The sequence below is a fragment of the Siphateles boraxobius genome, unplaced genomic scaffold, assembly GCF_051911475.1.
Source record: "Siphateles boraxobius isolate OS27281-9 unplaced genomic scaffold, OSU_SipBor_1 62, whole genome shotgun sequence".
Classification (NCBI taxonomy): Eukaryota; Metazoa; Chordata; class Actinopteri; order Cypriniformes; family Leuciscidae; genus Siphateles; species Siphateles boraxobius.
In genome coordinates, this window is record NW_027509189.1 from 698496 (window position 1) to 726311 (window position 27816).

At 40.6% G+C, this 27816-nt stretch overlaps 1 long non-coding RNA gene across 2 annotated transcripts; it reads left to right on the forward strand.

Annotated features, from left to right (window-relative positions):
• LOC143719398 (uncharacterized) lies at window positions 1–27794 on the forward strand. 2 transcript variants are annotated; one of them, XR_013196495.1, is made up of 5 exons: window positions 1–756; window positions 2656–3270; window positions 7080–7127; window positions 25523–25606; window positions 27661–27794. It is a non-coding gene; the product is annotated as an uncharacterized LOC143719398 (long non-coding RNA). The 2 variants fall into 2 exon arrangements; XR_013196494.1 differs by lacking the exon at window positions 1–756 and having other exon boundaries at window positions 1811–3270.
• Window positions 27795–27816: the final 22 nt, after the last annotated feature.

Below are 27816 nucleotides of genomic sequence, written 5' to 3' on the forward strand. Positions count from 1 at the left end.
AAAGCCACTAAACGCAGAGTTTTCCTGCTATACAACAAAAGAAAAAGCCGTTTCTGTCCTGCTTGCTCAGTCTTTAGTGATGCAATCTGCTATCTCTGAAGTTAGAGATGAAATATAAGCGTGCACGTTTTTATCTGCCTCCTAGAAACGAGGCCACCGATTGGTCAGAAGCCGTGGCGAGATGTGACGTGCGAGGAAAACGACGGGGTCCCAAACTTAGCGGCGTAAAACCGTGCAAACAAGTTTTTTTACACGAACGCATTAACTCTGCATTGGCCTGGTCGGTGTGTTAGTGTGCGAGGACAGACGTGAGTCAGCGGCGAAGGGAATGCATCGGCCATGTTAGATCAGTCCGAGCGCAGCTTCACACTTTCAGACACAGAAACACGCTGGTTAAGAAAGAAGTCCAACCTTCTGAAGTGGCACAATCTTCCCTCAGTCCCCAGAGAAACTGCAGAGAGAAGTGTTGAGTAAGTCCACAAGAGATTTTCGCAGTTCGCAGGCTTTCTCTCTTTCTGCACTCTCATTAGTGGAGCCGCCAGAGAGAGAGAGAGAGAGAGAGAGAGAGAGAGAGAGAGAGAGAGAAGGAAAAAAAGTTTGCACAGCGAGTCCGACCCTCGAGGGGTTTCGAGCACAAGAGCAAACAGAACGTTTTTTTGCTCTGTCCATTTCCTTTTAATTTATTACAATAGCGCCTGCCACAATTTCAGACACTGGGAAGAAATGAAGGGGAACGAGAGCGACACTTCTCTAACGGTGGGTGTGTTTGAAGGATGTTTGTGCAGTTTTCTTTCCCAGACTCGTTCAGTCACCGCAAGGGAGGGATTTCAGCAAACGGCGCAGATGGAGGGATGAAGGAGGGATGAACGAGGAGAAGGGAGAGAGAGAGAGAAAGGGCACATGAGGAGAACAGCGTTGTGGTGGGCGGAGTCTGTTCGTTTTCCCGCTTTCTCATTGGCTGGAAGGTCTGAGTTGTTGTCTAAATCCAGTGTGGAGATTCTGATTGGTTGAATGTGGGTGTTTCTTCAAGTACAGGCACTTGTATAAACCAGTGGCTGATTTTTATTATCTAACAGACTTTTTTTAAATTATTATTATTATATTAAACTGCTTTGGAAATGTTTACATTGTTAATGTCCCAAACATCCAAAGCTATGAAAATGCATTTGATTATCTAAACAAAAAGTGAAATGAGCATTGACCTTTCAATGTGAAAATATTTTTTTATATCAATTACAGCTGCTTGTTATTCATTGTAGTGTAATTTTCATATTTTGTCCCTGATAAGTTTAATTTTAAGGTTAGTATACTTGTAATGTCAATGAAAAGCTCAAGATAAATATCATTTGTTAGCAGAATATTTATACTGTGCATCATTTCCAGTCATTTCTTTAAATATGCAAAGTGGGAAAATATTATTTATGTGTATTTTCGATGCTATTTTATTCCAAAACTGTTTTAAATGTCTTTTCCACCACAGAATGAATGGCAGTTTGAGATGTGGTGGAAATGACAATGTATGTCCATTGTTGGACATGGTTAGTTAGTTGACGTATTAAATACATTTTCATGAGAGTTTATTATCCTCAAAGTCGAAAAGACTTGCTGGTTATAGGATTAGTTCACACAAAAATCTAAAATCTTTCATTATTTATTCGCCACGTGCTTCCAAACCGTCGACAACAGTAGTGCACACGAGTCCTGCACTATATTCCATATGAAGCTTTATTGAGGAATACACCAAAGTTTAAGCTGATATTCAACGAAAAGCTTTGCAACGTCCAGAAATGAAAATGGGTCCGGACACACATGCGAATCACTGCCATTTTGGCATCAGTTGCATTTAGAAGATTATTCAGAGATCTATACTTAGGGTACGACGTTTGGTTTTCATAAAGTCCACTATTAAAGCAAACCTTTAAAGCAACCAATTGCATGTTTGTGTGAAAGATGACCTAAAAAATAACCCAGCTGGTTTGTATGTTCAGAAACGGTGTGGAATTTAAGGGTTTCAAACAGTTTTATGGAGTTCTTCTGCTGCATTTCTTCTCTTTCTTTCATTCTTTCTGCTGGGATTATCCATGTGTGTGTGTGTGTGTGTGGGAAAACACACTGAGTCTGCGCGCTGGGGGAGGAGTATCTATGTCACACTCCCTCTCTCTCTCTCTCTCTCTCTCTCCGTCTTTCTCCTGCTCTGGACTTGCTGTTTTTCCCCCTCCCACTTCTCTCTCTCTTTATTTGTCTGTCTCTCTCAGTCTCTCTCTCCCTCTCTCTGAAGTGCAAGGCCATGTGGGACGTCTGATGAGGAGTTTCACTCCTCTACGTCTCCAGTTTCTTCTCTCTTTCCCTCTCCCCCGTTCTTTGGCTTCCCGTACGGGTTCCTCGAGCCGCGCTGTCTTCGTGCTGCACGCAAGGTGGAGACCCACTGTAAAGGAGATTTCAGAGCGTGCAAGAGGGAAAAAAAAGAAAAGAAAACCTTTTTTTTTTGCCACGAGGGCCTCCTGACTAAAGCGCGACAGAGGCTCCTCCACAAACCTGCTAGAATATCCCGCTTTTCCAAGACGCTCCTGAGCTTTTCCATGCACCTGATTGAAGATTTTTAGCAAGGTTTGCTTCACAGAGTCCTGTTCTCACACATTTCTTTTCCGATTTCAGCGAATCCGCCTCGACCCGAAGCCCAACGCCAGGCCCTTCAGGGTGCCGAAAACCTCACTGACCTGATCCGTTCCTGATCCGTTCGGTTTTCCGATATGGGACAGGTGCCAGTCGCTCTCAAAAGGTGTCTGAAAATCGGTCATCTACACGTTGGGAGTGTAAGGAAAACGCCATGCAACTATGGCAGAAAAAAGTGAAGGATGGTTGCGAAGGGGAGGGGAAGACGCAGAAAGAGAGAATGGTGAAAGAGGAGGCGGGGGGGGGGGTTATTCAACACTCCTCGGGCCTCCGAGAGCCGTTCGCATGTGGACCATTTGCATGCGACAGACACGCTAATTGTGTGTTTGCTAACACGCAGCATTCAGCGAGACGTGCTCCGGTCCGCAGACGGGGTTCACACACACCTCCCAGACGCCCCGGAGGCCTCCTATTGTTCCAGAGGCCCAGACGAGCCCAACCAGCGCCTGTCGAGGGGAACACGGGAATTCCAGACCGGGAAAGCAGAACGGGACGACTGGAGGAATAGCAGCCCTTTTCTCTCGCAGCAAAACATCCGAAGAGAAAGAGGCCTGGGGAAAGCACTGCCTCCGGACGCTGACGTCCTCGCAGATGTGTGTAAGTCACAGCCGCGTGTGTGTGTGAGAATGTGTGTGCGCATGCTTTTTTTTCTTTTTCTCTCCAATGCACAGATTTCTAAAACATGCATCTCTGAAGGATTAAAACACACGGATTCGGGTCTGATGCAAATGTTTGTGCATTTGCTGATTTATTAAGTATCACTCAATATTATTCCGAAATGCATGTAAATGCAGTAAATCTATCCGAAATATTTCAGATTACATCTGACCTCTTACGGATGCATTGCAATTTACAAGTATACTAATGCTCATACTTTTCCACCACGTTGAGATGATGCTTTACTGTGTTTAATAAACTTTTCTTGTTTTATTAAATACAACACAGCGAAAGAGGTATTTGTTAATATTTATATTTGGGTCAAAATGTTGTTGTTTTTCTTCTAAATTATAATCGGTAGCAAGAGGCCTGGCTTCACTCTTTGTATCTGGCCTCTATTGTATTACACAATGGGCCTTTGATCAACTGTGATTTTATTTAGTGCATGCAATATTTTTTATGTGTTTATTTTTAATTGCCATTGTATACAGTGATTTGTTTTTAGGTGCTTTTTGACCACAAATATTTAAACTTACGAAATGCATATGTGGTTCGCTCTATTAAGGTAATTTTTGTTTGCATAATGCATTTAAAAATCAACAATATTATGATATAATCCTGATAGTTATGATATAACACATTTATTATTCACTTCATAGCTAGCGTTGTTCAGGAGATTTTTACGTTTTAAAGACAATATGGCATCCCTAACTCTTATAAATATTTTTCATACATGCATATGCATAATGGGTTGTATTAATTAAATAAAATAATTAATAAGACAGTTAATTTTATAAATATATACCCTAAATAAGTTGACAATAAATTAGGAATCGTGACCCATATTTATTTAATATTGTAAGAATTCAGGACTGTAATTTCTGTATAGGCTTTTTATTTATTTTTCGGATAATTATCAGGCAGTTTTTAGGACAACAATTTTGATGTTTTGTTGTGATGCATGTGGTGTAGAGTTATGCCTTCCAGACAAATACTCCTGATATAATTTTCATTGTGGGTGTGGAATTATTCAATTGGATTCCCGGATTGTGTGTGTGTGTGTGTGTGTGTGTGTGTGTGTGTGTGTGTGTGTGTGTGTGTGTGTGTGTGTGTGTGTGTGTGTGTGTGTGTGTGTGTGTGTGTGTGTGTGCGTGTGTGTGTGTGTGTGATTTTACCTGTTGTTGAATTTGCTGACTTTGCGACTTGAGATCTGCCAGATCAAGAACAGGGACTTCAAACATTTTTAATTGTGAAATGTGTGTTAGCGCCAAGAGCACACACACGGTTAGAAGTACTTCAAAAATACATATTTATTAGAGTAAAAACTTAGCATATCACTTTAAATGGAATTTTGGGAAAGTTCTAAATATTTGCATCTCGATTGCTCACCCTCAGGCACACACAGATAGAAGTGCTTCATATTTATTATGCAAAGAATTTAGCACACAACTTTAAATTTAATTTTGGGATATTTCTAAATATTTTCAAACTCGATTGGCCTCCCTCATGGGCGCACACACACACACACACACACACACACACAAGCACGCGCACGCACACACGGTGTCTGCAATGAGGGGGTCTCATTCCTCAGTAGTTTGAGTTTCAGTGTGTGTGTGTGTGTGTGTGTGTGTGTGTGTGTGTGTGTGTGTGTGTGTGTGTGTGTGTGTGTGTGTGTGTGTGTGTGTGTGTGTGTGTGTGTGAAGTTCAAGTCCACCATTTTGATGCAGTGTGTGAAACGAGCTCTATCGATACTTCTATGGATAAAAAAATGACTGCCGAGATTAAACATACCACAGACTACATTTTTTATGATTACTACTGTATTTTAAGACACTAATTTTCTATTAAGCAAGTTTATTTACTAAAAACACACACGTACACAAACACGCCTTTTTACACAGTTGTGATTTAATATTAAAATTGTTTAAATTTATTTTGTGCACATTGTTGAACACAGAAATACTAGCTTATATCAGTGTACACACACTTTTACTTACTTTTTCATTTGGATAAAAGAGATCCATAGATTAAATAATTTGTTTTTTTTTAAATCTAAAAATGCAATAGTTTCGTTTAAGGTTTAGAATTCGTCTATTTGAATTATAATTCGCTCTATATAAAATCTATAATGTTATGCTAAAATAGATGTGTGTTTTGCATTATCTTGTGCATGTGTGTGTACTCGCCTTTTTTACAATTATAATTAAAAAAAAATATTCAATATGTTTGTCTCCAACTAAACTTGCAAACGAACAAAGATCACAATTGCAGATATTAAAACATACATAAACCTTTTAGTATAGGAGGAGTGTATGATTGTGTATTAGCGTGTGTATTAAAGCCAGTTTAGTCCCAAAATAACAGTGCAGAAATTAATATTTCACGGTTTTTATGATACACTGCAGGACATTTATTCTATCTCAGTTTATTTTTGGTTTAATCCATTTAAGTATTTTTAATCCTATTACTTTCGTAGATATCTTTGTTTGTGCTGTTTTGTTTGGGACATTAACAGTGTAACAGTACATTTTTAAATATACTGCAAATATATAGGCTATTTTAAATATGCATTCATCACATTAGCCGCAATGAATTATATTGCATCATAATTTATTTCTCTTCTCCAAAGTCCGAACTTTCCCCACAAACATCAGTATCATTTTGCGTTTGCTGACGGATTTATTGCTTTTTGTACAGTTTATTGCACGATTGTCATTGGCAAAATAGATTTACGCATCTTTCCGTGTTTTTGCAATATGCACCAAATGTTTTAAGGAAAAGTGAGGCAAAAGAAAGTGTACAAGAGCGTGCATGTGCATAACTATTAATATACACAATTACAGACCCATCATTTACATGTTCATCAAGCTCATTTGCAAAACTGTAGATGTTGTCTGAAGTTAGAGTCATGAAAAAGTATATAAAATAAGTATCTGGCTTTAAAGGTCACAGTAATATTTGAATTTATGTTTAAAAATACTAATGTAAAATACGTTCTCTTCCTTAAAACACTCTACACTGTGCATTTGGGCATGATAAAAATTATTTTTTATGCATAAAAAACACATATAACTTCCTGTATACTCTTGCAAAATCATATTTTTTGGAAATCATCATTCATATTAAAAGTGTGCATGTGGATTCATTGGATTATACAAATCTTTTTGGGGTATTTCTTGTTTTATGTTATGGCAACTTATATCTTTATATTTGTACAAGCTCATGTTTAGTTGTTCACAAACTCAGAGCATGTGCTTTATTGAGAAATACATCAGAAATCATTTGGCATTTTTCCAACTAGCGTTATGCACCTTTTATTTGCAGAATTGCTCACTTGAAAATTCCCTTTGAATGCCATATTTGCATTTGATCTCTTTATTCACATTGATTAAAGCATGTTCTATTTTTTTACGATCAGCAAATGTAATAATCACTAATTACTTCACCTTTTGTTGATCTTTAATCAATAATTCACTGAATAAATATCTGCTGCAGTGATCAATTAAGCATATTGACGGCTATGGTTCATTAAACAAATAAAAATTTACGAGCAGCATGATTTAATTATTAAAATATAGATGTTGTGCTTTAAAATGCATCTCACATGAATAAAGTAAAGTGAAATATAACGAATACAGCAGTAACTGAAATATTATATGTATAAACTGTACATTTAAGCAAACAAATAACTAAGTCATTTTGAAAAATTATAATTATAATATATTTTTTATTGCGCTTTTCCATAGGCAGAGGGGAAGTTTGAAATGGACTAATCGAGATGCAGCGCTGCACAGGTCAGTACAGATATTTTCTTTTCTGAGCTACTTAAATGTGAATAATAATAAATAAAAAATCTTTAATTTATAAAATAAATAAATGCCTACACATTTAACAACTAGCCCACATGTAGTCACTTTATTGGATGGTCTCTCCTCTAAACTTCAGTAGGCAAATGCATTGATTATTTTATTTATTTATTAATATGTTTTTCGGACAGTAAAATGAATATAATTGGCTTTGAAGGGAAACCGTTTTATTCTTTTTTTATTCACCTGACAGTGGCGCCCCCTACAGTCGGGCCCTGAGACTGCTGAACCCGACCCAAAAGCACAATAATCACAAAGCACGTACAAAAACTCATTGTAATAGAGTTAAATTATCACTATTCGGTATAGTTTTCTTTACAATGTTTGAGTTACGATTCTTATCACCTGAAGTCTGTCATCTGTGTTTATAGGTCCGTTCATGTAACGTCTCGGTTACATATGGTAACCCTCGTTCCCTGAGGGAGGGAACGGAGACGTAGGTCATGACTGACCAATAGGAATCTCGCTAGAGAGGCCAATCTACTTCGAGTGAAACTAAAACAAGCCAATACACATTGGCGTGCAATCATTTGCATCAGCTGCGCGCCCTCGTTAGCGCGGGTATAAACGAGCAGCTGGTGCGATTGCACACTAGTTTTTTGCTGAGGAGCCAAGCCTGAGAAGCTGGCCGCCCCGGCGGGCGGCAGCGGATGTGGCGACGGGACCTACGTCTCCGTTCCCTCCCTCAGGGAACGAGGGTTACCATATGTAACCGAGACGTTCCCTATCGGTCAGTCACTACAACGTAGGTCATGACTGACCAATAGGAATCCCTACCAAAGCGCCACAGCCGCTGCACCCCATCCAGCGCCCCCGTGCAAGCCTCTACACCTTCTTGCCTGGAAGGACGATAGGCGGAGGCTTACACAGAGTGAGTCTGACACTGTTGTTCCGTAATAAACCATACAGTGAGATATTGGATAACACTGGGAAAGCGTGCCCTTTCTGTTTAGGAAGGAACGCTGCGGAAGCCACTTCTTCAAAGAGTTATGTGGAAATGCATATGGACTAGCCGAAGGCTGTACTGCATATGAAATAAAGGGTGACTTAGCCCAAGGGAAAGACACGGGCTTCCGATAGGAGCAGCCGTGGAATATACACATATGGGATCCCCGTAGGGTCACACAAATGGAACCCAGCCCAGATCCGGTTCTCAAGGATTCAGCGGATAAGGGCCTGGCGCCGGACGCTCCGCCAAGTCCGGGCCGAGGGGTTTTGGAGGACTCAACAGGTTTTACTCTGGAGCAATAAGGGTGCACAGTAGGGTGCAGCAAGCCGACAGAGCCAGACCTCTCAGTGCTTCTACCCGTCTAGGGTGAGAACACGGGAGGACACCGGCTCTACACGTAGGCTATAGTATCTAGCGAACGTGTTAGGTGTCGCCCAGCCCGCAGCTCTACAGATATCTGTTAGCGAGGAGCCACGTGCCAGCGCCCAGGAGGATGCAACGCCTCTCGTGGAGTGTGCATGCAACCTGAGCGGGCAGGGCACGCCTTGTGCTTGGTAAGCCAAGGCGATGGCATCCACTATCCAGTGGGCCATCCTCTGCTTGGAGACAGCCTTTCCCTTCTGCTGGCCTCCGTAACAGACAAGAGCTGGTCTGAGGTCCTGACGCTTTGAGTTCTGTCCACGTACATACGCAGAGCGCGAACGGGACAGAGCAAAGCCAGGGCTGGGTCTGCCTCCTCCAAAGGCAGCGCTTGCAGGTTCACTACCTGGTCTTTGAAGGGAGTGGTAGGAACCTTGGGCACATAGCCAGGCCGGGGTCTTAGTACCACGTGGCTGCCACCCGGCCCGAACTCTAGGCACGATTCGTCGACCGAAAATGCGTGCAGGTCTCCTACCCTCTTGACAGAGGCCAGTGCAACCAGCAGCAAAGTCTTCATGGAAAGAAGCTTTAAGTCTACTGACTGCAGAGGCTCAAAGGGAACATCCTGAAGTGCTCGAAGCACCAGGGAAAGATCCCAAGAGGGTATGGAGGGGGGTCGAGGAGGATTTAATCGTCTCGCCCCCCTAAGAAACCTGACGACCAGGTCGTGCTTTCCCACTGCTTTGCCATCTATGTGGTCGTGATAAGCTGAAATAGCGGCAGCATGTACTTTGAGGGTGGAGGGAGACAGTCTACGCTCCAACCCCTGCTGCAAGAAGGAAAGCACAGACCCTATCGGACATCTTCGGGGGTCTTCTCGGCGAGAAGAACACCACTTGACGAACAGGTTCCACTTCAGGGCGTAAACACGTCTCGTGGACGGCGCCCGTGCTGAAGTGATGGTGTTAAGTACCTCAGGGGGTAAGTCACCTAAAACCTCCGCGTCCCGTCCAGGGACCAGACATGGAGTTTCCAGAGGTCTGGACGCGGGTGCCATAGGGTGCCCCGTCTCTGAGTCAGAAGGTCCTTCCTCAGAGGAATGGGCCAGGGAGGGACTGTCACAAGGAGCATGAGTTCTGGGAACCAAGTCCGGGTGGGCCAATAGGGAGCCACCAGAAGGACCTGCTCCTCGTCCTCCCTGACTTTGCACAGTGTCTGCGCAAGTAGGCTCACTGGGGGAAACGCATATTTGCGAAGGCCCCGGGGCCAGCTGTGTGCCAGTGCGTCCGTGCCGAGTGTTCCCTCGGTCAGGGAGTAAAACAGCTGGCAGTGGGAGGTCTCTGAGGAGGCAAACAGGTCTACCTGAGCCTCCCCGAACTCTCTCCAGATCAGCTGAACCGCCTGGGGGTGGAGTCGCCATTCTCCCGGGAGCACAGCTCGTGATAGCTCGTCGGCCACACGGTTTTGCAAGCCGGGGACATACATGGCTCGAAGCGACCTCAGATGCTTCTGACTCCAGAGGAGGAGATGGCGGGCGAGTTGCGACATGCGACGGGAGCGTAGACCACCTTGTCGGTTGATGTACGCAACGGTCGCAGTGTTGTCCGTACGGACCAGCACGTCCCTGCCCTGTAGCCGTCTTTTCAAGCGGGTCAGGGCGAGATGTACTGCTAGCAACTCGAGGCAGTTGATGTGCCAACGCAGTTGAGGGTCCGTCCACACCCCTGACACTGCATGCCCGTTGTACGTGGCACCCCAGCCGGTGGCAGAGGCATCTGTGAATACCACAGCATGCCTGGACACCTGTTCCAAGGGGACTCCTGCCCGCAGGAACGAGGGGTCTGACCACGGGCTGAAGGTCTGGCGGCACGCCGGTGTGATTGCCACCCGGTGAGTGCCATGACGCCACGCCCATCTCGGGACTCGGCCGTGAAGCCAGTGCTGAAGCGGTCTCATATGTAGCAGGCCGAGCGGGGTTACCGCTGATGCTGCTGCCATATGCCCCAGGAGCCTCTGAAAGAGTTTCAGTGGGACCGCTGTCCTGCCCTTGAACGTGTTCAAGCAGTTCAGCACCGACTGAGCACGCTGCTCTGTGAGGCGCGCTGTCTGGGCGACCGAATCCAACTCCATACCGAGAAAAGAGATCCTCTGCACAGGGGAGAGTTTGCTCTTTTCCCAGTTGACCTGAAGACCCAACTGGCTGTTGTGCCTGAGCACTAGGTCCCTGTGTTCGCATAGCTGATCTCGAGAGTGTGCTAGTATGAGCCAGTCGTCGAGATAGTTGAGGATGCGAACGCCCTGTTCTCTCATGGGAACAAGGGCCCCCTCCGTGACTTTCGTGAAGACACGGGGGGACAGGGACAGCCCGAAGTGTAGGACTTTGTACTGATATGCTCGACCCTCGAACGCAAAGCGCAGAAATGGCCTGTGTCGAGGAAGAATCGAGACATGAAAGTACGCGTCCTTCAGGTCGATCGCTGCAAACCAATCTTGGGGACGGATGCATTCGAAAATGCGTCTCTGCGTGAGCATTTTGAACGGTAGCTTGTGGAGGCTCCGATTCAAAACTCGCAGATCCAAGATCGGTCGTAACCCACCCCCTTTCTTGGGTACAATGAAGTAGGGACTGTAGTGCCCTGACCTCATATCGGCTGGAGGGACCGGCTCTATCGCATCCTTCGCCAGTAGGACTGCGATCTCCGCACGCAAGACATGGGCATCGGCTGCTCTCACTGTAGTGGAGTGGATGGCCCGAAACTTGGGGGGACGCCGGGCGAACTGAATCGCATAGCCGAGCCTGATGGTTCGAATGAGCCAGCGAGACGGCCTGGGGAGCGCTAACCAGGCTCGCAGAGACCGTACAAGCGGGACCAAAGGGACCGAAGGCGTACCCGGAGTGGGGCAGCGAGGTGGAACACAGGGACGCAGCTCGGGAGGCTCTCTCTGGGAGGCGGCCCGTAGCGGGGTCTGAGTGTGCTGTGCAGCACTTACCTGGTTCCACGGGGCAGGAGGTGCGGGAGGCGGCTCGATGGCGTTCTCGGACCGTACGCAGCTGCCGGCTGGCGATAGAAGAGGCGGATGAGAGTGGTGAGGATTCTGACCCCCCACTACTCTCCGGGCCCTCTTCGGACCCAGAGATGATAGAAACTGCTCTTTTATTGAAAATTTGGGTACCGCTGGTTTTAAGGCCAGCGGCAGAACACAAACAAAACGGAACAAAGGATTTTCCACCCGGCCCTCTTCCGGGGGAGGGAGCGATGCAGTCATCGTCTCCTGGAGAGCAGTCCCTTCCACCTCTGGGTCGCCCGTCCTAGGGCCGCTTACCTTTGGCTTTGCCGCCCCTCTTGGCGGGGGCCTGGACGGGCGGGGCGCCCTGCCTGCGACTGGCTCCACGGTGCCGCTTGGATGGAGGCTGCTGCTGCGGCGCGGGAGCAGGGGCAGACGCAGGCGGACGCCCACGGCGACGAGCAGACCGAGGAGCCGCGGGCGGTGGGGTGGAGGCAGCAGCTGACCGCCGCGGCAGGATATGTTTAATGGCCTCAGTCTGCTTCTGTACAGCCGAGAACTGCTGGGCGAAGTTCTCGACCGCGTCGCCGAAGAGGCCGGTCTGGGACACGGGGGAGTTAAGGAACCTGATCTTGCCGGTCTCCCGCATGTCAGCCAGACACAGCCAGAGGTGGCGTTCCTGGACCACTAGTGTGGACATCGCACGACCCACTGACCGCGCAGTGACCTTCGTCGCACGAAGCGCGAGGTCAGTTGCGGCACGAAGTTCTTGGAGAACTTGTGGATCATGACCACCCTCGTGCAGGTCCTTCAGTGCCTTGGCCTGATGAACCTGCAACAACGCCATAGCGTGCATGGCAGAGGCAGCTTCCCCACAGGCCTTGTAAGCCTTGCCGGTCAGGTCCGACGAGTACTTACAGGCCCGGGAAGGAAGACACGGTTCTCCACGCCAAGTGGAGTTAGGGCACAGTTGCATAGCAACGGCCCGTTCCACTGGCGGGATACGCACGTATCCCTTAGCTGCCCCGCCATCAAGGGTGGTGAGGGAGGAGGAGCCACCGAGACGGTTTCGGGCAGTAAAAGGTGCCGTCCACGTCCCTGTGAGCTCCTCATGCACTTCCGGGAAGAAAGGCACTGGGGTGGGTTGCTGAGAACCAGCGCGCGCCACCCCGAGATACCAATCGTCCAACCTCGAGGGCTCGGGACACGGTGGAGGGTTCCACACGAGCCCGATCCTGTTGGCGGCCCGGGAAAGCATGGCCATCATCTCCGGGTCCGACTCGGACACCGCTGACACACCTGAAGGAGGCAGCGGCTCCGAGCCGTCGTCCGCAGAGAGGTCTGACCCACCCTCCGATGCAGCGATCGACATCTGGTCGTCGCAGGGAGCGCCGAACGAAACGACCGGTACACATCTCGAGGACGGTCCAGAACATTCCGTTGGCAGCTCAACTGGTTGCGGAGCATGGGAGGAGTGAGGGTTCCTAGGGGGTTGGTTCCCCGAAGGAAGCGCGCTCACTGTAATCCTCAGGTCACCCGTGTCACTGCCCGAAGCAACCCGCGAAGGGGGGTTGGAACGAGGTGCAGGCACGGGGACTCCGCCCCTTTGCAGGAACGTGAGTCTCGACCTCAGCTCCGAGATGGTCATCTTCCCACAATGGGTACATGACTCATCCACGAACGCTGCCTGTGCGTGTTCGAGGCCCAGACACACAAGGCAGTGATCGTGACCATCCCGCGACCCCAGGTAACGACCGCATCCAGAAACACACAGATAGAATGTCATCTTGAAAAAGACGCAAACTATCTGTGTAAGCTCTTTTAGAGACTGCTCTCCTTGGTGCTGAAGCACGCAGGGGAACGGTCACAGCGAACACAGACAGGAATGTGCACCTGTCTGTGCGCGATTCTCTCTCGCTGGTCTTACCAGCCGTAAAAACGGCCGTTGAGCGCTTTAATCGCGCACCTTACCAGCCGTAAGAACGGCCGTTGAGCGCTTTAACCGCGCACCTTACCAGCCGTGAAAACAGCTTTTTTGTTTGCTCAGTTTTAAAACAACAAACAAAGAAGAGAGAGAGAGAAGAGAAAAAGACCGCTCGCGCTGTTGTGCCGTCACGCCCGCACCAAAGTGGAGAGATCCAGAAGAGGCTTGCTTTCAAATTCACTCTGTTCAGCATACGAAGTGCTTGGCTCCGAAGCAAAAAGCTAGTGTGCAATCGCACCAGCTGCTCGTTTATACCCGCGCTAACGAGGGCGCGCAGCTGATGCAAATGATTGCACGCCAATGTGTATTGGCTTGTTTTAGTTTCACTCGAAGTAGATTGGCCTCTCTAGCGAGATTCCTATTGGTCCGTCATAACCTACGTTGTAGTGACTGACCGATAGGGAACGGTAATTAAATTTTAGAAAGCGTTCTGGTCGAGCTTGTAATTACATCTTGAATTGACCTCCTCGTACCACCTGACCACTGCTAATTAATATAGGCATCTTCACGATAATTACCACATGGCTTGAACGCAGATTATTACAGATATTAGAGTGTGTGTTATAGAAGCCCGTACTGCGCACGTGTGTTTTTTAATGATTCACTTATTGATGTAACTTTAATTTAGTTTTAAAACCCTATTGAAAGTGACATGAGTTTATAGAATTGGTTGTTTATAATAAACCCACGCAATTGAGCATTAAAATGGCCAGTCTTCGCAGTTTCTGCAATTTGGCTCTATTTATTCATTTTATTTTTTCGTCGGATACCATCCTTATGGAAATGTAAGCATGCGGAAGATGAAAACACACGAGGAGAAGTGTTAGTGTAAAGCCCTATTCGGACGGTAACTGTTTCTAATGGGGTTGTATAGTATATTCAACATTTACAGGAGCTAGTTGGAGATTTTATTGGCTGAATCCAGATATACAGTGTTTTTCTCCCAACACCTGTGTGAAAATCCCAGGCCGAAATACCTGACTCATTCCAGAATTGCGGGTATATTTCAAGTAGAGAAAGAAAACAAAAAATAGGAATTTTTGTTTCTGTTAAACTTTTTTATTTTCATAGAATGCACTTTAAATTCAACATTTTCATTATTTGCTGATCTTAAACTTGTAAGATTTAACATATTAATACTGAACATCAATGTACTAACAGAAAAAGCTGTCAACTCTGTTATAGACAAATTGGGTTGATGATAACAGAGTTGACGATAACAGTTGACGATAACAGAGTTGACGATAACAGAGTTGACGATAACAGTTGACGATAACAGAGTTGACGATAACAGAGTTGACGATAACAGAGTTGACGATAACAGAGTTGACGATAACAGAGTTGACGATAACAAAGTTGACGATAACAGAGTTGACGATAACAGTTGACGATAACAGTTGACGATAACACTTGACGATAACACTTGACGATAACACTTGACGATAACAGAGTTGACGATAACAAAGTTGAAGATAACAGTTGACGATAACAGTTGACGATAACAGTTGACGATAACACTTGACGATAACACTTGACGATAACAGAGTTGAAGATAACAGTTGACGATAACACTTGACGATAACACTTGACGATAACACTTGACGATAACACTTGACGATAACACTTGACGATAACAGAGTTGACAATAACAGAGTTGAAGATAACAAAGTTGACGATAACAGAGTTGACGATAACAGAGTTGGCGATAACAGAGTTGGCGATAACAGATTTGACGATAACAGAGTTGACGATAACAGAGTTGACGATAACAGAGTTGATGATAACAGAGTTGACGATAACAGTTGACGATAACAGAGTTGAAGATAACAAAGTTGACGATAACAGATTTGACGATAACAGTTGACGAAAACAGAGTTGACGATAACAGAGTTGACGATAACAAAGTTGACGATAACAGTTGACGATAACAGAGTTGACGATAACAGAGTTGACGATAACAAAGTTGACGATAACAGTTGACGATAACAGCTGACGATAACAGTTGACGATAACAGAGTTGACGATAACAGTTGACGATAACAGAGTTGACGATAACAGAGTTGACGATAACAGAGTTGACGATAACAAAGTTGACGATAACAGTTGACGATAACAGCTGACGATAACAGTTGACAATAACAGAGTTGACGATAACAGTTGACGATAACAGAGTTGACATTTTCCACCATTTTGTGCTTTAGTTCAAAATGCTAATCTCAAACCAGATACCACATGGCATTTCTAAAAACAGAATTTTATGGGTTCTCGGCATATTATAATTTTTTAATAAGTGAATGAGAGATTCACTGCAATATCACAATAATAGATTTGACAAATAATTAATCTATTATTGGTGTATCCTAAACATTTTGTACAAATGAAAGGAAGAATAATGACTGACATCACTGCTTTCCAGAGTTTCCCGCCAGAAACTCCTGCTTTTCTAAAAATGCTTTTTTTTTCCTCTTTATAACAGAGGTAACAGAGTTGACCAGAACGTAGGGACAGACACAAAATCTATTTTTTTATGAATTAAATTACGAATAATATAGAAAATATATATTCTATGCAATTGTTTATATAACTTAATAGAGTAAACACAAAAAATACTTAAAGGTTTCATGATAATTCAAGTTGAATGTATGAATCAGGAGGCAGAGACAGTCAATAATAGATGGAGTGGGAGTCATTTAGTTAATATTTCCCATAAAAAAAATCCTAAATATACATAAAGCATTATTTTTAGTATAAATATAGTGTAATATAATTTGTGTTATTATTCAAAACTGATTCAAAAAAGTTTTTTTTTTTAAATAAAAGAAGGTTTATCTGGGAGACTCGAAATTCCCCAAATTCTAGAATGAGTCACCTACTGTTTTTGACACATCTCTAAGAAGAGATCACTTCAAAACTCACGGTTTAAATCCTGTTTGACCTCTGCGCTTTGGATGCATTTTAAAGATCTAGCGTAGACTTTTATTTTTTTTGACTTTTAAACTTTTGCAATATTTTTCTAAGCCACCGCACTAGTCATTATTGCTAATGGAAGGAGAGGTAGGAGTGTATCCAAGCATTAATGGCAAGGAAAGCCCCTTATACTGTGAGCGGCTCATATGAGGTGTTTCTCTCTCATTTCTGCTTCAAAGTCTTTTTTTGTTGTTGTTCAAAATCCAGTATATAGCACATTTAATGCAACAGCTGTTGCCCAAGTTGCTTCACAATCATTAAAAAAACAAAAAAATAAGCAGAGTACAGAGAAATAAAAAAATGTTTGGTTTGTTTACATGTCTTTGGTCCGTGTTGCGTTCATATTTTATTCGAACCGCACCAGAGTTCATTTGGAAGTGGACCGAGACTCATCTTTTCAGCGTCTCGGTCCACTAGTTTGGTAACAAGTAACAATAACATTCGCAATAACATATCATTTTACTGAATAATTAAGCAAACATAATTTGACATATTTTCCTGTCGGCCACCGTAACTTTTGTTGGTTGCAATTCGTAACCTCACCACTAGATGCCGCTAAAAATCACACACTGCACCTTTCATCCAACCAATCATCCCAAGTGTGAACACACCCTGAAATATGAACTCAACACGGACCGCAGTTATTTAAACAAATCAAAAACAGGACGTGATGTCACAAGATGTGACTCCTAAAAGGTTAGAATGCAAAAGCATAGGTTGTTTTTTTATTTTCATATAGGAGCTACGTTGCCAAAGTTCGGTACAGGCGTCAGAAACACGTCTCCTTGCATTAGATCGATATGTGTGTGTGTGACGGAGGGATTCCTGCCGCTGTTTTGACATTTTATAAGCTCTTCACAAGTTCTCAGCTGGGCAAAATACCATCATATATAGGCTACGCACATACAACCAGCTCATTGGAATGTATTGCATGAGTTCAGTCGCAAAATTTATGTTGCTTTTTTGTTTTGTATCTTTAGGTTCGGTGTTAACGCTAAGTGAACCAGGACTTAATGTATCAATTTCTTTTTTGAGAACCGAACTACAAGTGTGAACACAACGTTAGTCGCAATTGAGCACAAGCCACATGTTTGAGTCCTCCACTTTCCTGCCCACAAGTCACGACAAAGCGTGACGTTTTTTATGTCTTTTCTTCCTCCTGAGTGGAGAGACGTGCCCGTTTGAGCTCGTTCAAAGCCAGCTGAATGTTTTACCACTGACTGCAAAACGTTTCCAACAAATGAGGAAAAAAATCCATTGGTTTCTGCATATTTATCTCCTAAGTGCAATGCTTACAGCTGAAAGAATTCAGGCTTGCAATGATTACTCGCTTTTACCACACTGAAAGAAAAATGGTGTTGGATTTACTAGGTGTCAAAAACAATTTTCACTCATAAATATAAATTACAAAGAAATGGCTAGTAACACATTAAAGGATTAGTTCACTTTTTGAAAAACTTTTGCTGATAATTTACTCACCCCCATGTCATCCAAGATGTCCATGTCGTTCTTTCTTCAGTCGAAAAGAAATTAAGGTTTTTTGATGAAAACATTCTAGGATTTTTCTCCATATAATGGACTTCAACAGGACCCAAACGTTTCAAGGTCCAAATGACAGTTTCAGTGCAGATTCAAATGGCTTTAAACGATACCAGACGATGAATAAGAGTCTTATCTAGCGAAACGATCGCTCATTTCAAAAATAAATAAAAAACTAAGTTTTATAAGCACAAATGATCACCTTGCTCTGTTCTGTGATGCGCGTTCGTGACTCTCCTGTTCGAACTCGTTCATCAAAATGAACGAATCTTTTTTCGAGTCATTTCGTTCATTCAAAAAATCCTAGAATGTTTTCATCACAAACCTTAATTTCTTTTCGACTGAAGAAAGAAAGACATGGACATCTTGGATGACATGGGGGTGAGTAAATTATCAGCAAAAGTTTCTCAAAAAATGAACTAATCCTTTAAATTAAACATGACATTTTTTTATTGATTTTCTTGTAAAACATCTCTATTTGTAGTTACTTTCTTTTTTTAACAGTGCTGTGCCAATAAATCGAGTGATCCGTAACTAAATTTCTGAGTTGTTCTGAAATGGCTGATTTTGAATAGAAGAAGAATGGGTGGCAATTCAGTCCAAAGATGAAGAAATAAATTCCTTCTTATTTAGCCGCTGAATTGTTGCCAACAGACCGCATGTAAATACGCTCCTTCACAGCATTGATCGGCTCTGTCCTGGGATCCGAGCCATAAACTTATTTCCCAGCATTGGCAAGGATCTACAGGATCACCACCTTTACCAGCTCAAATCACAACTAGTTTGGCTAGCAATGTTGGGGAATATATATATATATATATATATATAACTTTTATTAAACAGGAAATGTCCCATTGAGACAGTCTCTTTTACAAGGGAGTCCTGTATAGCACAATTTTCAACCATGAGCTGAAAAACAATACATTAAGTAAATTAAAATACAATACAGATTTACACAAAGTTTACAAAATATCCACACAGAAAAAAATACAATGGGTTTAAAATATATAAACAAACCAAATAAAAACTAAAAGTCGAGATCTACCTACACTACAAGTGCATATGCAATATCTACCATATTCACCAGACTATTTATTTTTATTTATATCTCCAGATCAAAATTGAATTGTTGAGAGATAGACAAAAACACTGTAACGCTTTACAATAAGTCCAATTTGTTCACATTAGTTAACTTAGTCAACTATTTTTACAGCCTTCGTTGATAAAAAAATAAAATTGTTCATTGTTTGTTCATGTTAGTTCACAGTGCATTAACTTTTGATTTTAAAAATCTAGAAATTAATATTAACTATGATTAATAAATGCTGTTGAAGTATTATTCATTGTTAGTTCATGTTAACAAATGAATCTTTATTATAGTGTTACCAAAAACACAGATAAGTCAAATCAGTGTGTAAGTCACATTTTATTATTACATTCAGAATTAATGTAAAATACTGGTATTTATTTCAAATGAAACATTTACAAACATTATAAACAATATAGACATGTATTTTTGCACATATTTTGTGTGCTTAATGTTAATTGCATATTATAAGTCGCTTTGGGATCAAGCCTCTGTTTAATGATAAAAACCGTGACTTATATTGTGAAAGTATTTATGTTAATAATATGTGGACGTGATGATCCTTTTCTAAAAAATAATGTTGCACTGGAAAGTCTGATATCGAATAATCAAGCAAGCCTGAATTCTTTTAAGCCTGAAATTTTAAGAAAAAAAATATGCAAAAACAAATGATTTTAAGACATTTTGCAGTCAGTTGTAAAACATTTTACTGAATGAGTTTGTTTACGTGATCCATGCAAATGAACCAGTTCAAAAATAATTAATTAGACGATTTGTGTCAGAAAATAAAAAAAAGCAAAGTATTTAGCTAAACACTCCTTCCTGTTTTAAATCCTACACTGTAAAAATATATTATTGGTTTAACTTAAAAAAGTAAGTTACCTGGTTGCCTTAAAATATTGAGTTCTTTGAAATTCAAAATTTTAGTTAATGCAATGAAGGAGATTAATTTAATCAACAGAAACTCACAATATAATGTTATCTGAACTACATAAATTATCTAAGTTGATTTGACAAAAGAAAAAAAATTGTGATAAATCATGAAAATATTTATTTACAGTGTAGTATTTTATCCCAAGTTTAGAGTAAAATTGAGTGCAAACTTGTTGATGAATCATAAAAATATATGCGGCTCATGAATGATTCCTAGTTTAAATTATGAACTTTCTATTCACTCTAATTTGGTTTGAGAAGTGCAAATCTCAGATCTAGAGACTGTTTTGCACAGTCAATAAAAATGGAAATAGTTGTTTTCAGTTTTTATATATATATATATATATATATATATATATATATATATATATATATATATATATATTTCATCCAGCCATGTTTCCACCCTAAAATTAAAAGAATAGTGGATAAACACCAGGCTATTGTTGTAACGGTTTTATATTTGACTATGGATATAAAAATGCAGATTTTCCCCAAAGCACTTGACTTGCCTCATTCACACCAAGAACGAAAACTATCAAATTAAACAATTAAAGTTGGGGGATTCTGATTGGCTGTCAGTGTTTTTATCTTTCATCAGCTGAAAAAAAAAAAGTTCTGAAAGTGATTCTAACGATTTCAGTTCTCTGTGCCATTATTGTTATAGTTATGGTTTGGATAAAGAACTATATCTTTATTTTAATCATCCTTGGTGTGAACAGGCCTTTAATCTTAAAGCAAAAGGAGTAAAACGGGTTTATTCGCTACTAGTAAGCAATGCTAGTCTTACACAACAGGCCCAGGATTGTCTTTGTACCAGTCACTGCTGCTCCCCTGCTTGGCTCTGGCATAAAACACCATCCATATTGCCGTGTAAAAATGAATTATGGACCATATTGCATAACTGTACCCAATGCACATGAATTTCCATGCCACCTCCTGTAGGAGCACAGCACACAAACCTCTCCCACGAACATGTGTCTGCTTATATTTGAACTGCGCAGATGGCCACGCGGCATGGCATGGGATCTCTCGCGGCGTGATGCGTTCGGATATATGAGGGAAAACTTTGCAAGCGCACTGTAAGGAGAAATGGGTTTGTTTTCTGATGGGAATGTTCACACAGCTCCAAAAAATTCATAACATCCCATTGTTAACACATCATTCCCATCATTGGATCAATGTAATTATGTTTCTATGAAACAAACTTAGGTATTCCCTTCTGGAAAGTGTTTTTGAACATATGCTAGTTAGTCCAGCAGTAAACTAACTACTATCTTGTATATCAAGAATATAGTTGACTCATTAACAGTGTTGGGGGTAACGCATTACAAATAACGAGAGTTATGTAATCAGATTACTTTTTCAAGTAACTACTTAAGTAATGCATTACTCTTAAAGTTTACAACTGAATATCTGCGTTACTTTTTAAAGTAATGCAAATTACTTTGTTTTGCCATATGTTCTGCACACATCCTGAAAAGTGAAGCCAAAGTGTTTCGACCGCCCCCTGGTGGCCGGCTGCAGTATAGGTCATAAGCCCCGCCCTCTCCATGTAATCCAATGGGACATGAGCCAAACTAAAAAATCCAATTACACTTCAAATAATATTTTTCTAAAGATGTTGTCTGTCATTTTAGACATTTCTCATCAGGCAGATGTATGTTCAAGTGTTCGTTTTACCGGTAAGTTTGGTTTTAGTTAGTTATTTGATGCTATAAGAACAGGGTGTAACATCATGATTGACAACTGTGCAAACCTGGAATAATTAAATATATTTAATTACAGAAATACACTTTATGTATTTAATCTCACTTTATTAAGTAATGTCTCTGCTGCTGACCTTCGATTATACAATGTAACGATGCGAATAAGCAAAAATAACTTTAGATAAACATCACATTTGTATATTTTTTTGTTTTTATTGCTGACTCTTTTCCTGCGATCCTGTGTTTCCCGTACATGACGTAACTCGCTGCTTCACTATCACAGTACGATGCATCGTTGAAGAAATCAACTAGCTCGTCACGACTGTTTCCCGAAACCGTATTGTCGCGAACTGATCGTTCAACCACGTCGGTTAATGACATCACACACGTGGTGGAGTAATAACTACTTTTAAAGAAAGTTTGAGATCGAATTAACGCTAGATGTTTAGCTATAAATTACGGACATGACGTCTGAGGACTATTTCTAATTTTTCAGTTATTTTGCTCGTTCTTGCACACTAGAGCTCGTTCACACATGCGCACTCTTGAAAAACGACGCTTTAAATCTCTTGACAAACTAAAAGATGTATATGACATTTGTATGTATCCTAAATAAAAGATATAGATTGTACTGAATGTCAGCTTGCTTATTTTGCTCAAGATAAGGAGTTATCAAGTCCACATGTCATGCAAACAAGAAACTGCTTCTAACCACAGATCGAGAGCCGTCGTTCAAAACACGCAACTTTGCGAATGTTCGTCAGAAAGATGGTTTCGGGAAACACCGACTCAATGAACTAAGTTGATAAAGACGGATTTTGAGACCATAGTTACAATTCACACTCAATTAAACTAATATAATTGAGTAAATGATGATTGAACGTCACGTTTGAAAGAATTATCAACTAAAGTTGTCAAACGATGCTTTTGGGAAACACACCTTAGAATAGCAGCAGAGCTGAAAGGTTTGTTTGAGCTTTTAATTCTTTTAAATAAATAATATAAAATTGCATAAATTATCCAAAGAAGGTTACATTAAAACTTTATAACATTTTAAAGTTAGACATTAAATTCTGATGTTAAATCTACTATTGTTTCCTATAGAAATGTTCTATAGTCTAAACAGTATTAAATGTAATTAAATTACAGAAACAATTAAGAGTACTTTACTTTTTATAGGGAAAAGTAATTAAATACTTAGTAATGCATTACATCCAACATTGTATTTTATAATATATACAATATAAATGTAAATAAATAGTAAAAAAAAGTACTTTTTATTTTAATTGGTAAAAAGTAAGTAAAATACTATAAATTAATTTTCTTACACTTTAGCATTTTCCCCAAATGACTTTTGTAATTGTAATTTGTATTAGAGTCAATATTCCTAAGAGTTATAGTAGACTGCTTTTTAACTGTTAAAACCTTCAGCATTCTTGGCTAATATGTGCACAGACTGCGGATTAGCTGGAAGTCACAGTAACTAATCAGGGACGTCTACTGTTGTGAAAGAGTTGAGTATGTTCACGCCGCTCTAATATTAGCATAGCAACAGAAGCGTTTCTATCATTGGCTGACTGAACTAATGAGTCGTTTAGATCAAGTAAAGGCTCTCTGAATCACAGAACATGCATTTATATAACATTTTATTTGAAAAAAAACTATATATTTATTTGAAAAAACCCTATATATTTGATGTGATATTTTTTTTTCCATTCAACCTTTTTTTAATGAAATGCCACAAAAATTAAATAAATATGAGTGGATGGACACCAGGCAATTGTTATTGTTTGATGTTTGACTATGGATATTATTTATTTATTTTATATAAAAGTAATTTAATATTAAAAAAATGAATGCACATTTTGAACATTTTTTATTTTTATTTGATTTATATTTTATTTGATTTCCATCCAGCATTTTTTTTTAATGCAATACCCCAAAATTTGAATAAAAATGAGTGATGGACTTTACTACTTTAAAGAAATTGCATGCATTTTAAATACAGGTTTTATTTAGAAAATATATATATATTTGTAGTTTTACTTTTTTCATTTATTTTATTTGACTTCCATCCAGCATTCAGAATTTTTTTACACGATTCCCAAAATTTGAATAAAAATGAGTGAGGAACACCAGGCCATTGTTATTGGTGCATGATATTTCTCTGTGAAAAAATAGCATTTGCATTAAGATTTCCAATGAATATAAACTTTAAGTTTAAGTTGCATTAAGTTTGCACAGCATGAGGGCGAGTAAACAAGTTTAATTCAGTGTGAACTGTGGCTTTAAGGCCTTTGGCAGGGCGTCGGGTACAGTACACGGCACTGTAAAGCCAGAAAACACAGTGAGCTGGGTTGTCAGGTGCTGTTGGCGAAGGTTAGCGCTGTGCTTTAATAACAGGATGCAGCTGTTCTCCTTCAGACTGACTCAGAGAGATGGACCATAAGTCTTTCCTGGCCTGTCACTAAATAGCTTTCTCACATTGTATCAGTTACAGGGAACTAAGGAAACTCTGGCGTTAACAAGGCTAGTTTGGCCGGTGCACGCTTGAAAAACAGTTCAATTCAGGCTACGAATCCTGCGCTGTCCGGGGGACAATGTGCACAGGTCTGCTTTGGCCCAGAGCCTCTATTGGGCATTGTCTCGCAAATACGGTGAATGTTTGGGGAAATTATGAACAAATGACTTGGAAACTGTTGCTTGAATGATAGCGCGGAGGAAATCAGAGCGAGCCGATTGTTCCTCCGTGTGAATGTATTCGGGAACCCGATCCGGCGTTCATTGATTGATCATTGCTCCACATTCCTCGGCTCTTTGAAGTCTGCGGTCCGATTCAAAACCTTCATTGTCTCATTGTCTTGCGAGGAGATCTGGAGTGTCGTAATCCTCTGCATCTGCTCCGCAAGGTTCAGTGTAATGAGCTTCATTATTTTTTAGTGTATTTTTTACAGTTTAGTGTAGCACACTTGATGGTTAAACCACCCTGACGCTAAAAATGAGATAGCCTACAGTATTTTTGTAAAGAGGCCAAAGTAAAGAAAATGCTCATAATGAGATTAAATTGATTATTCAGGCACATCATTTGATGAGATAAAGTCACATGATGTGCATTTATGTAAATGTGTTTCCATCAAAGCTTATGCATTTGATAAGAAAAAACTGTCATAAAAGTTTAAATGAAAAATTTAATTTTAGCACATTTTAAAAATTGTATTTGAAAACAATTACTTATTATATTTATTTTATATGTTTGTAATCTAGCATTTTATTTATGCAATACCCCAAAATTTTATTAAAATTGAGTGGATGGAATTATTTTACGGCGGATGTAATCTTACAAAAAGGAAAAAAACTTACGTTTTTAATGCACATTTTGAAATCTTTATTTATTATTTAATTATTTTTTTCTAATCCAGCCTTTTTATGCAATACCCCAATATTTTAATACAAATAAGTGGATAGACTTGAGTAATATATGAAATCTTACAAATATATACATATTTTTTTATTTTATTGTTTTATATGTGACTATGAATGAATGAAAAAGCATACGCATTAATTTCCAATGAATACATTTTTTTCAAACAGTTTCAAACTCAAAAAAGTCTAAGAGATTAGTGAGTGGAAACCTGAACATTTGAACCTTCTTCTCAGATGTTTCTCCTGAGAAACAGAGCTCAGTAATCTCACATGTGTTTTAGTAACGTCTCAATCTGTGCTCCAACATTTCTCATCAAATGATCTAAGCCGGATTGACACATTTGTGTCTGTTTTATCTCTTCTCAGGGATTTTAGCAGAAACATCTGAGATGAAGTCTGCACCAGATCCAAATGCGCTGGAAGCGTCCGGTTTTATGTTACGTCGCATTGGTACGTGCATTATGAATGTACATATGAATGGAATTAATTTTAATTGTACTGATGTTGAAGTGTAGCCTCAGACTCACAGCTGATTGGCCTGTGGCCAGTGAATAGTCTGCAGTGACGTGCAACTTTTGAAGGAACATTTCTGTTTTCTTATATTTCCATAAACTTGCGCCAGCATGTGATGCGTTTTCCTGCGGCATTGCATGTGGTGTCGCTCGTACGTCAGAGACTCGTGTGGTCGGTGGATTTCTTACATCCACAACCATTCAAAAGTCGTACGATTTTTTAATATTTCTAAAAGAAGTCTCCTGCTCACCGAGGCTGCATTGATTTGATTAAAAATACAGTAAAATACAGTAAAACTGTGAAATATTATTTAAGTTTAAAATAGCTGTTTTCTATGGGAATATATTTTACAATGTAATTTATTCCTGTGATCGAAGCTGAATTTTCAGCATCATTACTCCAGTCTTCAGTGTCACATGATCCTTCAGAAATCACTCCAATATGCTATGATCACTATCAATGTTTTTTGTGGAAACCATAATACACGTTTTCCAGGATTCTTTGATGAATGGAAAGTTCAAAAGAACAGCATTCATTCAAAAATCTTTCGTAACATTATAAAAGCATTTACTGTCACTTTTGATTATTTGAATGCATCCATGTATCGCATTCACATGTGCATTTCTGAATGTGTGACTGTGTGTTGAGATGCACGCCTGTATGAATGTGAATCGCGAGTGTTTGCACATACTTTTTAGGCTTCTCGCCGCATTCGTTCTCGGTGCCCTGCTGTAACTCATGCACTCTCAGCCGCAGAGGTCACGCAGGGGTCACGCAGGGTTCACCGTGTCAACTCTCCCCCACAGCCAGACACAAGCTCGTCAAGTCCCCACATCTGTAACAGGAGCTGTTGGCATATAAAAATAGCTTTTGCCCTGTGAACCCGGGGCCGGCGGAGCCTCTCTCGCCCTATTTAGCATCTGCTGAGCAAACTCAGCTGTCTGGATTCCTCCCGTCGGCACCTGGGGCCCCTTGGGGCCGCGATCCTGATTAAAGGGTGCGCTGGGTAACCAAATTATATTATTACAAACCCAAGAGGAACTCGGTTAGCAATAGAAGGAGTTTTATGTTTTTTTTTGTTTTTTTTTTGTTGGTCTCAATCAAAAATGTATTTAAAAATGCATTTTTATATGCATGTTTTCAATTTCTGATTCTGTTTTTGCTGGGCTTAAAGTCAAGGTCAAGGCTGTGTAACTGGCCTGTGATCATAAAAACTTTGGAAAAACTGCGCATCAAATCAATGGCATTGTGGTACAACATGCAGGAAACTATTTTGTTGTCATGTGGCAATAAAACAAGAAATAAAAGGTCTTGCTATTTAAATCATTTTATATTAAATTTAAATTAATATTAAATATTTAATCATTATTATGTAATATTGATTATATAAATTATATGAGTATAATATAACATAATATATATTAATTTAATTATTATTATTATTTAGTATTTAAATATTAAATTAAAAAAATTGATAAATAATTCAAATAATTGTTTGATTAAATATTTATATTACATTACTCTAATTTTAAACGTAATAAGGTATAGTATTTAAATCAGAGTTGTCAAATCGATTAATCGCATCTATCATAAAAGTTTGTTTAAATAATATAAGTGTGTGTACAATATTACAATATATACAGTATATATATGTGCATGTATATATGTGTGTGTGTATATATATATATATATATATATATATATATATGTATTATAAACACAAACTCTTATGTTAGATTTGACAGAACTAATTTAAATATAAATATTTTGAAGGATTTTGTGTTGACAGTTTATAGAGACCGGGAGAAGGAGGGTTGGGATTGGGAAATGACCCGAACTGAACTCAAACTTGGGTTGCCCACATAAAGCACCACTGTGCCACCCATGTGTATCGCCCACCAACCCAAGACCCAAATCTGGCTTATTCCTGAAGAGACGGCTTGCCATAAGATCAGCAGATAATGACGAAGACTCATTTCTCTTCATTACAGATGCAGAAAGATGAAGACGGAAGGAGACGTACAATAATCAGACTGAAATGAGTTGAAACGCTTCCTGAGCCCTTCATGACAGGTGCCGGTTCAAATGCACACACACAATCGCCTGCATTCACTAATGCTTTTGTCTTTTTTCTGTCAATTTCTGTT